Genomic DNA, 12,512 nt, shown 5'->3' with positions numbered 1-12,512 from the left:
TGTCAGAACGAATTAATCCTTGTATTTTATTCTGCAATAAGGTCTTTATTGTCATTCTTTAAGAACAGATTAGAGAGGGAAAAGAAGATGTTCTGATGAAAAATCGGTGTGGTGCATAAAAAATGAAAGTGCTTTTTGTATGGCAGTGAAAGAAACTATATTTAGATTTTTCCATCTGAATTTTTGTATCATTAATTAAAAGGATCAACATTCTTGAATTCTTTTAGTAAAACTTTCATGTTAATTGCAAAATCATTTTTCACAAGGGAAAACATTTTGACAGAAAATTGTCAATTTAGCCTGATGTAAACGAGAATTAAATCCTTCTATGTTGGTGGAGAATAACAATGATGGAAATGAAATTATAATGTGCTGGGGAAAAACAAGTTTAATTTACGGGAGACAAGAGTCTCAGTGGCTGTTCGGCTGATAATCTTTAACATCCTTCCTCTGTCTGAGTTGCATCCAATGTTCTAGCTGCTTATGAGATCCAGATTTTAATTCAGAAGATGGAGGTCTCTTGACCAAAACTTCTGTGGTGTCGTGTTTCCAAGTTGTTACCCATTCCAGAAGATGCTAAAACAAGCAGATTGTGAAGGGCTGACACCTTCCAACACTTCAACTGTTGTTCTGAAAACACTAACTGTTTGGGATGATTTTGTTTTCTTTTTTTTTTCATCTTTCAACCACGATAGAATAATAGAATGGTTTGGGTTGGAAGGGACCTTAAAGATCATCTAGCTCCTGCCCCAGGAAACAGGAAACCCTGTTAATTAATCCACATATTTTATGGAGAGTAAATACTGAAAAAAGTGAGTTTTGGTCAATATTTTGCATCTAATTCTCACTAACATTTGAACAACAGACTTACACAGATACTCTCATTCATTGATAGAGAGTTTGAAGTATGCACAACTATACTCAGACATGATTTCCAAGAATGAAATAAAAACCAAAAATACTTTTCACCTAAGAAGAGAAACAGTGTCATTTCATTGCTTTGACCATTTATAATAGAAGATAATAACAATATTATTGATTATACAATTCATGCAATATTATACACTTATGATGAGTATTATTAATTCCATTAACAGTTATGATGAGTATTATTAATTCCATTATTTTTTTTTGTATTAAGTAGACTCCTACTGAAAACTGTTTGCACTTGATTTGTGTTAGAAAATATTTACAAAAAGCCGAGTTGAAACAAATACCCAAACTCTATGGGAATTTCACTTCTAACCAGACTCATGACTGGTTGTTTAAGAGTAGCAGTGCCTGAAAACAATTTTATAGAACAGCTTCCTAATAAAAGTGCATTCTCATTATTTTCAAAATACTTATTTTATTGATTTTGAGAAAACAAACATGAAATATTAAACCCAAGATTTTTTGCTTCTTTAATTGGTTTAATTTACTATCCTATTCAAATGCATTGAATATTGCATTATATGTAATGAACATTCTAATATAACATGAAACTTAAACAAAATACCTAAAATAATAACTGGGACCTCAGCATTTTTACAATTTTAAGTTGAGGGATTTTTGCATTGTTAGAATGATATTACTGAGGTCAAAATAAAATAACACTACATAGGTTGCTGAAAGAGATTGCTTCAAAGAGCATGTACTAAAATTTTCTGAAATTTTTATTTCACAAGAAATTTTGAAATTTCAACTCTCCTGTTAATTCAGAGCAGAAAAAAAAAGGAAAATATAACTCAAGCTTGAATGAGACAGTGCACAATACATAGGATTAAAAGTTGGGAAAAGAAAAGATGGAAAATCTTGGTCTGTGAGGTTGCACTTAAATGCATAAGGATATACATTACTTATTATATTAACAAATATGCAAATGTGCACACGTTAAATAAAAACAAGGATTTTGACATAATGTTAAAATATTCAGGGGTTCATCCACTGTATTGCCTTAGCTTGTAGAGTATATTTATCACTTTTACGAGGATACTTAATTTATACCTATTCTTCACTTGACCCGAGCCACTAAAGCAAACGGATTACCATCAATTCAAGCCAGTTTGTACAAAGACTCTTTTCACTGACAGTGCGCTGCTCCAGCAAGATAACTTAACAAAAGCCCCACATAAAAGACTGTGTAATGTATTTTTAGGATATTTTTATAATTTTGATTCACTTAGGTATACTTTGCATACCTTCTCTGTGTTGATATTATTTAACTACAACGGACTTTGTATAAAACTACAGAGAAACCAAGCAGGGAATTAAAAGGAAAAAAAACCAAAACAAACAAGAATCCTTTCTATGCTTTCATTTGTGGTCAGTCACCACTTTACTCCCTCTCATTTCTTTTGAGATTTGTAGCCAGGAGCAGTTCTATGGCCATCTGTTTTTAATCTGCTATTCAGGATGATAGTCTGTGGATCAATGAACTCTAGCTATAGTCTATAGAGAGACTGCAAATCTTTTTGGGATAATTTCCAGGGGATAATAATATTCGCAAGAGACTTCTTTTGCCTCCCTTATCTCCAACTACAGTTTTTCATAAAAGAATGGTATCGTAGCTGCCTGTTCCAACAATTGCTTCTGTCATGATGCATTATTGCCAGCGAGCTAAACAATTGAAGTCATATATCTTTGAGCTTTTAACTATACTACCACTGCCCAAAGGAGATTTACTGAGACAGCAGTGAGCTGAAAGTGTCAAGCGACTAAATGCAAGAGGGTAAATGGGACAGACTAGCTTTCCTTCTAAAATATTGTTTAGATTTTCTTGCAAGAAGAAAATAGCATGAAATAAAGTTCCTCTGCAAGCCTGAAATTAAACAAGGTGCGCTTACTTTAGTTAGTGTCCAATAGACTAACTAAACTGACATAAATGAGTGATTCTACTGACTGCATGTTATGCTAAGAAAAACATTTAAGAAGAAAATAAAAACTACTGCTTGAAGTCCTGGTGCCCATTGATTAAGCATCTGCTGAGAATAAAAGGCATAAATGGTGGCTCTATAAAGTATGAATCTCCCTGGCTAGATGGACAGTTAACTTGATTAGCACTCCCCTACATACACACTTCTGTGGATGACCTGCAGCCATCCTGCCAAAGCCAGAAAGTAATGCAAGTAAACCCCTGAGAGGAGTCTGCAATGTTTGTGCTTTTCCCTTCCCAGTAAGGAAAAAAAAAACTGATGAAAGTATATTGAACTGAAGGAGATGCAGGTTCTTCATTCCTCAACTGAGTTCGGTACAATAATGCTGGACAACACAGTTCTTTCCACAGGGTTGGCTGAAATCCCTCAACTCCTAAGGACATTTGTTACCACATGAGCATTGCCCTTCCTTGCAGAGGGGCATGAAAGCACAACGAGTCAGCCTAACAAACTGCTCCAAACAAGTATAAATATCCAACTTTCAAAATTATTGTTATGTATCCCATGTAAGCTTCAGCATCTTCATGTCTCTTGGGTGAAACCTAAGCTAACCACTCTTTCAGATGCTAACCACTCTTTCAGATTATTGTAACATTAAAGTATGTTGAGATTCTACATTTTAAATATGAACAGCTGAATTTTCCCCTTAGATACATAAATGCAATTCCCACTGAAATCAATTAAAGCTATCTTGAAATCTCACAGAGTACTCTAAGCTTTATATCCATTTATATATTGGAAGTAATTGGAGATACATCACATGAATTGTCTAATGGAATGATGAATCACCCCCATTTCAGTATCTAGAAGGAGAGTTTGGTTACTTGATCCGTAGCTTTTCACTTGCTGTAAATGTTCAGAACCATAGCTTCTCTCTTCACGTCCATTTATATAAATTATTGAATTTCATGGTACTAATCCTCTTCTTTTGAGCCTTATATGGATTTCCTGCCAAGAAAGAACGAACTATGGAGAAAAAATTGTATTTTAACTTTTAAACGAGGCAAATCTTATAGAAAATATTCCTACTCTATAATGTTAGGAGAACATTATACGGCAAAATAGACATTATACAGAAAACATAAAGGTTATGGTTTTGACCTGGGAAGTATTTGCTAGGGCAATGACTGCAATTATGGAAATTCAAATTTTTAGAGAGTAGCTCTTGCCAGAGTTTTTGCAACTGAATTTTGTGCCGAGCAGGATTCATTCTGCTCAAGGGATTAGACTCCTGCTCTCTTTAGAGCATCTAAGAAAAAACAGAATGGAATGCCTTCCAAAATAGTATTTTAAGAGCACCTAGAAACATTGATAAAATTGTTACTGATTCTAAAATTACTTTTTACTTCTAAGCTGTCTCTCTTTTCTATTAAAACCAGGAAGGATTCTAAGCTTATATGAAATATTTCAGATAATTACAAAATATTTTGTCTGAAGCAATTTCTTTGATGTTGCTTTCATTCTTTTAATAGTAACATTTTCTCAGGATTAACACTTCTAATTTAGTCTGAACTGAAGTTAAGTTGGGGTGGAAAATTCATTTTTAAAGACAGATCTGGCTGGGAGATATAAGTACAGTTCGGAATCTATTAGTAACCCTTCTAGAGAGCCAGTGTGAAGCATTGTTGTGAAGAGCGGGAGTGTGAGGAGTCATATAACCAGGAGGTAGCACCTAGAGCCAGGGACAGGGGAAAGCAGCTTTTTTGTCTTCCTTTCATTTCTACCACAGAGCTAGTTAGCTTTGCCTTTACATAAGAAATTGCCTTCCTAACCATAGCTTTAATATAAGAGCCATAAACTTTTAATTAAGAGAGAATCTGAATGAAGCAGAATATTTTTGTAGAATAATAGTCTCTTGCCGTCAGGCAGGCAAGGCGTTTACTGAAATGAGATTTATCTTCAAAGCAGAAGATATCGATTATGTGCTTTCACAATAACAGTATTATTTCTTTTACCAGGTGATTGATGGAGACAGAATGATTGTAACTGATGGATGTCAGTACACATGGGAGACAGTGGTTTAATGCAAAGTTACTCAATAGCAAATCTTAGAATAGTTCAAATCATAATTGCTCCTTTTGGGGTCAGAAAAATAGGAAAATTTTAGAAAACAGTGGATATTTCTTTCATAGAACACACTTTCCATTCAAAATACCATATGATTAGCATACTTCTTAATCAATTGGCTTAAAAGTACTTAATTACAATAATATTCAATTTCTTCAATAGATGTTTCCTAGCAATAAAGCAATTTCACTAATAAAGTGTAATAGGGAATAAAGAATAATTTTTTACATCCAACCTCAAAATTTCATCTGACATTCATGAAGTGTTTCTATGAACACAGAATACACCTGCTGTAGACATCCAGTTCTGTGAATTTGGCTGTGACTTCATTTGCCCATGAATTTCCTAACGGCGTTTTCAGTGCCCCTCTCCTAGTTGTGTGACAATCCGAATTATCTCTTAAGACTGGTAAGGAACTGTGCGTGCGTGTGTGTACGTGTGAAGTAGGGGAGACACTCTCCCTCCTGGGCATGACTAAGGACACAGCCCTGCCTAATCTTACCAGTGTGATCCATTTCTCCCTTAAAAATATCTACAGTTAATTCATGTCTTCTCAACATATACAGAAAGTAAATGAGGATATGTTCCTTCAAAGACAGGTGGGAAAAACCTGCTTTATTTCATGCTGCCTGTGTTGTGTTGAAAGCAGTAGGTGGGATACTCTTTTCAAAAAAAAAGGTAAGAACTCTTACATTTCCTCTCTTTTTTTTTTCAATTTATTTTACATCCTGTTCCTGAAGACTTGGTATATCTCATTAACCACCAAATCTGTCCTAAATATTGTGGTTCAGGCCTTTCTGACCTGAACAAAACAACATAATTATATTGGGTAAAAATGTTTAAGCATTTTTATCTTTATATCTCTCTTCTAAATTAATTTGCTGGGGTTTTAGCAACTGTGGAAAAAGATTTTTCTCCTATAGTCTGTTAGATATCATGGTCTGTTAGATATCATGGTTAGATATCATATATTGAAAGCCATTCAGAAAAAATGAGAAACGGCATTCATCTCTATTTTCACAAGTTGATTTTACTCCAAGTTCCCTGTGCTTTCAAAGAAAAATAGATATAAATACAAATAAAGCATTTTTAAAAGATTGAAAATAATATTTTGCAAAAGATGGGGTGTGACAGGTCTGGTACTGTCTGTCAAATTTAGAACCATACTGTGGGTAGCTAACAGGTATGTGATGAAATAGTCCTGCTAAACTCAGTGCTTGTATTCCCCAAATGACCAAGAGACGTAAGGGACTTTGAAGATCTCCGGAGGCAGGTTTTTTCTGGCAAGCTGATGCATATAACGAGCAACAGCTTCCCCTTCTGGCAGCCTTGAAAGGAATCTGGGCTTTCCTATTGATTTCATTTAGCTAGACAGGCTTACTGGACACCTAAACTGTAGACAAAGTTTAGGTGCCTCCCTTGAGCGGCCCTTTTGACCAATATCGCATTCCTGCTGCTCCTGCTGAAAAGAGAGTCACCAAATGTTTTCTTGGCCCCCATCATGCTGTCCAAGTCTGCTCTGGTATTGACCCCAGTGAGTGTAGGCTTGTGTTGTCAAGTAATAGCTATATAGTGAGATGTAGGGATGTACTCAAGTTTGGGCATGAAATGAGGAGCTAGAATACAAGTGAGAATGAATACAGGATGTTACTTCTACTTAAAACCTATCTTTTTTGTCTCACTAGGTATGATTGAGCAATCTTGGTGTTTCAGATCCTCAGAGAGCTGCATGTCTTTCCTCCCCCCTCTCCTGGCTCACCAGGCTTTCCCTGGCAGCGTCACTGAGGATGCTCCCAGCCTGTGATGGTATTCAAGTCGCTGCCTGTCCCCTGAAACCCAGCAGCTGTCAACTCTGTCCTCTCTTTCTATTACCTGGAAAAGGCAAAGCAGGCAGCTCTGTGTCCTCAGGAGTGGCAGCAGCCAGGATGGTCTCTGTATGAGGGCACAAGTACTTCCCAGGGAAGTGCCTCCTCCTCCCTGCACAGCTTGTCCTTCATTTGAATAAAACCATTATCAAAACCATTCGGTTGAGTCAGCTATGAAACCACTTAATTCCAAAATCCATACTATGGGTGATTTAGGAAGGACAATTAAAAAGCCAGAGAACAGTCTCTATGGCTTTTTTTATTGTGAACTTCATCAGCCCAGAGTGCCGCTTGCCATCAGCTCAGCTAATAAAAGTCTTGATACGCAAATTGAAATAGTGTTTATAGGTTCCTGCTTTGCTTCCTCTTCTCTATCACAGTCTGTCAGAAAATGCTTTCTTGGATATGAATCACTATTTTATTTTATTTTATTTTATTTTATTTTATTTTATTTTATTTTATTTTATTTATTTTATTCTGACTGCAGATTTCAGGCTTGCTTAAGAGTCTCCATGACATAAATAACAGAGAGAGAAAGGCAATGAGACAATCACCCCGTGGGAGCTGTGTGACTCTTCACAGCTGGGTGCAAGACTAGCCCTGGCTGTGTTGGGAGCTTAACACTCGTCTCTCAGACAAAGTAAAGCTGCAGCAGGGCTTGGGAATGAGCCGGCTCCATCACAGCTCTGCTACAGCCACCTCTGAAGACAACTCATCTTCAGGACCAGGAGTTCAATCTCACCCTTGCCAACCAAAGGCAAAGGAGAAGGGACTTACAACTACAATTCAGCTATGCAAGATTCTGCTTTAATATCTACTAATTCCAGAGTAACAAAGCCGAAGGAAAATGAATAAAACAACAGAGTTGCAGCAGATTAATCTGAAGTTTGTTTTTTGTTCTCATTTTGTCTTACTGGCTGCTCAAAAAAAAAAAAAACAAACAAACCTACTATCATGCTAATGTTCCTTTTCATAGACACTGCTTGTTCACATACTGCAGTGTCTGAATGAGAACCTGGCCCAGATCGTACGTTCTGCATCTCCATCTGTGCTGGTGGGTCAAACTGTTCTGTGAAAAGAGCTCTCTGATAGCTCCTCATATTCAGCTAAACTGTGAAGGATCTGTAGTGCCAGGAATTTGAATCGAACTCAGCTTTTCTTTTGATTAAAAAAATACAAATACACAACTGAAAACCTTCCCCTCTTTGGCCAGGTGAAAAACAGAGTGGGTTGAAGCAGTAAGTAGGAAGTTGTTGCCGTTGTTGCTCGAGAGTAGTGGGAGCATGGTGTTGAACAGCAGGAGTGCAGGCTGCCTCTCATGCGTGGAGCAATACTTAGCAGACAGAAGTCCCTAATCTAACCTACAACAGAGATCCTTGCCTGTTCTGCATCCAGTGTGTGGGCCTTTGTGAAGACACTTTTTCTCATGTTCTTCTCTGTCACAATTTGCTGTCCCAGACAATTGCCAAGGCAGTGCTGCTCTCTGGATAACATTAGTGGATGTGTGTTTCCTTGCAGTTTCTACAACCGTCTGGATTTCTGCTTCTCTCCTCTTTTCCGTTTCCTGTTGGCACTGCATCCTTAACTCCTAACCTCTTACATACATGTGTATTTTTTTTCACTTGCTGGGAGGTGCTGCACAATGAGATCCATGTAGTGAGAGTTTAGCTGCTATATGTCGGAGCACCGCATATGCTAGCAAGTTTTCTCACCCACACCCCTCTCGGTGGGATTTCTCAGCACGCTTGCTTCCCAGCTCCTGCACTCAACATGTGGTGTAAAGTGTAGTAGAATATCTGTGTCTGAGGCCCTGCAGTGTACAGGATGACTCCTCCTGATGTGTATTAATATTGCTGCCAGTGAAATCTGTGGCATTTTGATTGCTTTGGAGCTCCAGTGCTGAAACACTTCCCTCTCTGCTTATCCATGTGCCTCTCCTTTCAGCTTTTTGTCTTCACATGAAAGAGAAGACAAAAAAATTCTTTTGATGTTTTTGAGAATATTGCAAGATATTCTCAAGAAAACACCATTTCATTTGCTCAGGCTCTTGTTCATACAGGCTTTCATGACTTCCAGGATTGACTATTTTAATTTGTTCCTGGTGGTGTTCCAGATTGTTTGCTAAACTGGCTGCAGATGGTTTTGAATGTTGCTGCTGCCAGAATTGTTACTAGGACTTGATCTACAGATCATATTTCTCCAGTCTCACGTTCCCTCTACCCTGATGCCTGTTAAGCAGCATATGGCTTTAAAATTCTTTTACTGACTTATAAAGTTTGCAGTGGCCTTGATTCTCTTTACCTTCCTGACCTTTTAACTCTTTAGACTTTGGCTCGCTTCTTGCCTCATTCAATGTCCACTGGCCGTTCAGGGCCAGCACCCAGAAACTAAGGTCGAGGATGGCTTTGGGTTTTGTGCCTTATCATGCTTTTCTGTGACTTCATTGAAGTGAAGGGAGTGGGTTGTTTTTTTGCTTCTGTTGCCTAATATTCAAATTATTATCTCAAGCTTGACACTAGACTTTTCTACATATATTTACACACAGACACAGGCAAACACTACATCAACTGCTACTAGTACGCTGCACCTTTAACATTGAAGAGTGCTGTTTGATTTCCAGCTGATGTACAGGAAAACTGACCTAATAAATTCTGGAATGTCACTTGCTGTCTACACAGTGTGCAGAGGGAAAGCTCCTTCTATGTTCATGGCATGAAAAAATCAAGAACATTACCTCCTTTTCTTGCATTCTCTTCAAGTACTCTGATTACCAAAAGCTCAGGAGTGTCACTCAGCTTTCTACCAACTTTGTGTTGCCTCAGCTGAAGAGCAGATATGCAAAACCACTACCTTGCCTGGGTATATTCAGTCAGACAGTATTTCGTTCACCCTTAACTAGCTACACTCTGCTGCTAGTTTTCATCTCTGTCAGATACAGAACCAAGGACCACAGAAACAAACTGGGTTTTTTTCACCTTTGTCTGGATGTGCTTGTAGAACTTTTCTTAACTGTGGTACAGCACAAATGCACAGTGGGTGAAATTTTGTATTTACTGAAATCTACGGGAATTTCTTTGGGAGCTTTTTTACCGCCAAGGCTTTGAGGGCTGAGGTTTGGAAGCAGATTGTGTCGCCAAGACGAAGTGCATGGAAAGAGTTCTTGCTGTTAGTAACCTAAGCCAGGATTGCCCTGGAGGCCACTGAGATGTAATCAGGGGGTGTCATAATTTCAGAGCTCCTTTCCAGAGAAGAGCCACTCTGCAAGCCTAACCACTGTATTTATTCTTCAGAGGTTAGTTCAGGGTGGATTGCTGTCCTCTTGCTAGCCTTGACCACCTCTGGAGATCTAAGAATTTTGTCTCCATCTGGAAGGAATTCAGGAGGCTCCTTTCTGCTCCAACCTCAATCTGCAAGACCAGACCAGGAACCCCAGTGTATTCCACTCTGCCTCCCCTGACTGCAATGCAGATATTTGTGAGAAGACATGTAAGAGTTTCTTTCATCTGAGCAGCTCTAACTTTACAGATCTCTTTTTTTTTTTTTTTTTAGTCTTTCCAGTCTGATTTTCTTGGTAGGCTTCTACGTCTTTTGTATTTATTCCTTTTTATTCTGTTTTTCGGCAAGATCTCTTCTACTCTGTTCTCATTATGGAAAAACATTCCAGCCTTTTTTGCTTCTTCAAGAGCTGATCACAGCTGAATATTATATCATTCCATAGAAATTAAAAAAAAAAAAAAAGGAAAAACTAGACTAAAAGAAAAAAGGGGGGAGAGAAAAAAAGTAGGAAAAAAAGAAAAATCTGAAGACTTGTCTCCACTGACCTTTAATCTCACTATATTCTGGCTGTTGCATGCTGGCTGTTTTTCTTTGTATTGTTCTGTAAATAATAATGGGGAGGAGAGGGAAGAAAGAATGGATACATCAGCACTCCTTCATAAAAATCTTCTCTCAAGAGAACTGTATATTTTATGGGAAAAGTAGTCAAAGTTCAGATTACTTTTTGCAGTATAGAATATGTAATATTTATTCCTGTATGGTAAATTTGTCAAGGGAGAGTTGTAGTACTCTATAAAAGGTTGGAGTGTCCTAGTATTGTTTATGTACTATATGGAATGGAACTGTAGCTATAAGGAAAGGAACACAAGACATAGGACATGGGAATGCATTAAAGTTCATGAAAATTTGCAGCTGTGATGTTGAGGCCAACTGACTTTTGAAGTCTTCAGGTATACAAGCAGGTTAGTAACAAGTAGAAATTAAGAATTACTTTTCTCCTGTGTATGCTCACTGTACGACCAATATGAGATCATGGCCCACAGGTCTACACTCAGCTTTTTAAATAATACGTTGGGCAACTGGAAAAAAACAGTAAATGAAAATGAGGAAAAGGAGTAAACTGAATTAACTGAGAGCTAGAGAAATTACTTTGCCTTCACAAACTTGAAGCTCAGTGTGTTTATTGATGTGAAAACATGGATGTTGAAGTAATTTTTAGTCAAACAGATATGGCCACAAAAATAGTTATGGCTGGAAGATCTGGCCAGATGAAGTCAGGAGAAAACATGAAACAAACTTTGAGCAGTGGTGGCAATAACTACCGCAAAAAAATACCAAAAAAGCTGTGGTATAGGCTTAATTAGCCTGAATGCTTTTCTTGAAGACTTGTGTTTACTCAACACAAGCTTTTCTTTAACCACACTTATTACTGAGCTCATTCAGTATATGAAGGCTGGGTAGAATGCTGTACTCTGGGATGTGCAAAGAACACACTAAAAGAGATATTGGTCCATCCTGATCTTAAACTTCAGCAACCTGACAGATGACTTTCTGGGTCAGGACAGGCTTCTGTCACCTCTTGCTTCACACATAAAGGTGGAACCCAGAGAGTTTATTTGTCTTTGCTTTTAAAAAGAGGAAAAAAATGAATATCAATCTTTTTTTTCATAACTACTTGAACTTTTCAAGTTTTTCAGAACTACTACTTTCAGAACTACCTTTAAATTCATTTGACTGAGGATAAATGCCTTAACATTTCAAGACAGAAGGGTCTAATTTTAGTCTGTGGATTTTAACGTGCTAGCTCAGGATTCAGAGTGACACCGAGTCCTCATGAGAACTGTAGTCTAAATGCAGCATTCCCATTTTTCCATGGTGTCTCCAGCTGAACTGGCTTTGTCTGACATTTCAACTTCAGCTCAGTCTAGGATGCTTTTGCAAAAAGAACTGGGGAATGTATTACCTTGGACTAAACTCTCATGAGGCATTGCTGTGATTTTTGTGATCACAATATAAAGTCTAATTGATCTGGTCTGAAGTGTTTTAGCTAACCAAAATGCTTCCTTTGGAATCAGTGTTGCATGGTGAAGATTTAGAAACTTGAAGGAATATTAATATTTCCTCACGGTAACGTTCAGTTTTTGCAGAAAATGCACTTTCTATGAGAAAGCATTCATAAAAATTTCCCTACTAGTTTTGTTTAAGGACTAGGGAACCAGCTCTTAATTGAAGGGGAGAGAGTGCCAAATATTAAAACCCCCAGGGACAGTAAAACTGATTAAATATGCATCTAATGTTCTGTTTTTAATCCATGGTAAGCTACATCGATGGCATACATATTGTTTTAAGTTGTTTTAATTTTTATGAAAAATGTCTAAGTAAAACAGCA

Source organism: Cuculus canorus, chromosome 2 (assembly GCF_017976375.1).
Source record: "Cuculus canorus isolate bCucCan1 chromosome 2, bCucCan1.pri, whole genome shotgun sequence".
Lineage (NCBI taxonomy): Eukaryota > Metazoa > Chordata > Aves > Cuculiformes > Cuculidae > Cuculus > Cuculus canorus.
This window is presented reverse-complemented; position numbering follows the sequence as displayed.